Genomic DNA, 3,591 nt, shown 5'->3' with positions numbered 1-3,591 from the left:
ATGAATTCATTGTGAGGAGTAATTTATAAAATGGGATCACTTTGGAGAGGTTTCTGCTGTTTTGGTACTTTTGGAACTCCGCAAATGTCAGCCTCAAAATATTCTTGCAAAATCTGCATTCCCAAAACCCAAATAGTGCTCTTACTTTCAAAGCCCTGCTGTGTGACCAAACAGTAGTTTCTGAAGACCTATGGGGCATCACCGCTTTTCAATGAAATTGTGCAACTTTAGATATTTTCACAAGAAAAACTAAATATATATTGACCTAAATTTACCATTAATATAAAGTACAATGTGTTACAAAATAACACTATCAGAATCACTGGGATATGTTAAGCATTCCAGTGTTATTGCCACATAAAGTGATACATGTCAGATTTAAAAAACGGTGCTTGGTCATGAAGCTCAAAATTGGCTGTAACTTATAGGATACAAATCAATATTGGAATAAAAGAAATCATGGTATATTTCCTTTCATCACAAGTAATGCTCATCTTTCTACTGCTTAGCTCAGAAAGAGTTAAATTACAAAAGCCAGAAGAAGTCAGGATGGCCGAGCGGTCTAAGGCGCTGCGTTCAGGTCGCAGTCTCTGCTGGAGGCGTGGGTTCGAATCTCACTTCTGACATTATCATTTTCTTTCAAGAAATTGTACAGCTTCACTCCTGTTACTGATCAATTGGGGTTCCGCTCCATTGGTGGCAATCTCAAATCGAAAACTAAAAGCAATCGGACTAAGCAAAACCAATTCTCAACGTTGGCACTTTGGCAGTATTCCTGGGGGTCCTTGAGGCAAATCTTTAATGTCCTGAATTTGTGCTTTCACAAAAGACTTCTGGGAACATCAAATAGTTTTTGTGCATATATTAGTTGTTGTTTTGGCATTGGAAAAATACTGTGGATAGGAAAATGAGAGGGACAATTTCATCTCTATGTGTTCTCTGTCCCTATTAGGGCAGAGAGTGAACCTCCTAATGTGCTGTCGTGGAGGATTCCTAGAAACCGAATTACCAGTAAGTCTAATTTCAGATTTTTCTACCTCAGGCATCAATAGACTATAAATATACTTAATAAACAAAAGCTAAAAGAGCAGATGAACATAGTTTAAGAAGTCTGAAATGTGCATGTGATACTGACATCAAAGTTTCTCCACATTTTGGGACAAATGTTTTCACTTTCAACATTAACAATCAGTAGAATATTTTCTCTAAATTTGCATCTCCTTTCTTCACTCCAATTGTTTGCACCTAAGAAAAAATAAAGCTTGATGCAACATTATGCTTACAAATTGTGTTTTATGCTCAATCATCACCTGTCCTACAAAGACACATTCAGAATTACCCTGGCGAATTGAGTAAATTTGAAAATATAAAAAAAATGCAAAATTGCTGTTTTTTCTATTCATTCACAAAGAATTAATGTAAGTTCTTAAATATGTACGCAAAATAGCGGGACTTTCAAATATAGATAATCTTGCAAAAACAAGTCAAAGTAAAAATAAATACATCCAGTTGTGACATCTACAGTGTGTTTAACATTCCTGAATCTAAATGTGTCCTGCTGAAATAGGTCAGTTGGGAGAGCGTTAGCCTGAAGATCTAAAGGTCCTAGGGTCAATCCTGGGTTTTGGCAAAAGTTTTTTTCTTCACCCATTAAATTTTAAGCAGAAAATAAACAAAGCATATGGACTGACTGTTTACAGAGAATGTAAAAGTCCTAATCATTATAACTATCTACAGGAAATAAAATGATAGAAACTTGAGAACTGAACTCTTTTAACTTTTGAGGAAAATAATATTTTTTGTAATTTTTCCTTCATTCTGGACGTCATCACTTTGTTTTATTTTAGTTTGATTTAGCTGTATGAGGATTTAAAGGAAACCTGATAGCTAATACGGGCAGCATGTATCAGACACTAGCTGAATGATTTCAGCCATTTATGTTTGACTATGAATCGCTGTGGCATTACTGAGACAAATATGCTTTAAAAATATGCCAGGAAAAAAGTTGTTTGGGGAAAAAGCCAGGAAGGCAAAATACACAAGCCCCAACTCAGGACCGTCATCTTTCATTCTAAAAATAGGAGTTTCCACGGTAATGGTAAGACAAAGAATCCACAGATTTGGCATTTCTCTAGCGAGGAGAGCCTACTTAAAATGTATGGGGTGCTTGTCTCCATAAGCGCAAGCTGGGCACTAAACTGGCTTATTTGCAATTCTAGATGTTGCTGAGTGAAAACACCTGTTGGACAAAAATAGTAATTGCCGGTGTTGCTGAATTCATTGTGAGGAGTAATTTATAAAATGGGATCACTTTGGAGGGGTTTCTGCTGTTTTGGTACTTTTGGAACTCCGCCAATGTCACCCTCAAAATATTCTTACAAAATCTGCATTCCCAAAACCCAAATAGCGCTCTTACTTTCAAAGCCCTGCTGTGTGACCAAACAGTAGTTTCTGAAGACATATGGGGCATCACCGCATTTCAATGAAATTGTGCAACTTTAGATATTTTCACAAGAAAAACTAAATATATATTGACCTAAATTTACCATTAATATAAAGTACAATGTGTTAAGCATTCCAGTGTTATTGCCACATAAAGTGATACATGTCAGATTTTAAAAACGGTGCTTGGTCATGAAGCTCAAAATTGGCTGTAACTAATAGGTTACAAATCGATATTGAAATAAAAGAAATCATGGTATATTTCCTTTCATCACAAGTAATGCTCATCTTTCTACTGCTTAGCTTAGAAAGAGTTAAATTAAAAAAGCCAGAAGAAGTCAGGATGGCCGAGCGGTCTACCGGTGTTCAGGTTGCAGTTTCTCCTGGAGGCATGGGTTCGAGTCCCACTTCTGACATTAACATTTTCTTTCAAGAAATTGTACAGCTTCACTCCTGTTACTGATTAGTTGGGGGTCCGCTCTATTGGTGGCAATCTCAAATCGAAAACTAAAAGTGATGGGGCTTAGCGAAACCAATTCTCAACGTTGGCACTCTCGCAGTATTCCTGGGGAACCTTGAGGCAAATGTCCTGAATTTGTGCTTTCACAAAAGACTTATGGGAACATCAAATAGTTTCTTTGTGCATATGTTAGTTGTTGCTTTGGCATCGGAAAAATACTGTGGATAGGAAAATGGTAGGGACTATTTCATCTCTATGTGTTCTCTGTCCCTATTAGGGCAGAGAGTGAACCTCCTAAGGTGCTGTCCTGGAAGATTTCAAGAAACTGAATTACCAGTAAGTCTAATTTCAGATTTTTCTACCTCAGGCATCAATAGTCTATAAATATACTTAATAAACAAAAGCTAAAAGAGCAGATGAACATAGTTTAACAAGTCTGAAATGCGCATGTGATACTGACATCAAAGTTTCACCACATTTTGGGACAAATGTTTTCACTTTCAACATTAACAATCAGTAGAATATTTTCTCTAAATTTGCATCTCCTATCTTCACTCCAATTGTTTGCACCTAAGAAAAAAATGAAGCTTGATGCAACATTATGCTTACAAATTGTGTTTTATGCTCAATCATCACCTGTCCTACAGAGACACAGTCAGAATTACCCTGGCGAATTGAGTAAATTTGAA

At 36.5% G+C, this 3,591-nt stretch overlaps 1 non-coding gene across 1 annotated transcript; it reads left to right on the top strand.

Moving 5' to 3' along the window:
- The first annotated feature begins 543 nt into the window (after nucleotides 1-543).
- Nucleotides 544-626, top strand: TRNAL-CAG (transfer RNA leucine (anticodon CAG)). The gene has a single exon. It is a non-coding gene; the product is annotated as a tRNA-Leu (tRNA).
- The last annotated feature ends 2,965 nt before the right edge of the window (nucleotides 627-3,591 follow it).

The sequence above is a fragment of the Phyllobates terribilis genome, unplaced genomic scaffold (genome assembly GCF_046119375.1).
Source record: "Phyllobates terribilis strain yellow unplaced genomic scaffold, ASM4611937v1 Scaffold_12__6_contigs__length_324123572, whole genome shotgun sequence".
NCBI lineage: Eukaryota > Metazoa > Chordata > Amphibia > Anura > Dendrobatidae > Phyllobates > Phyllobates terribilis.
This window is presented reverse-complemented; position numbering and strand designations above follow the sequence as displayed.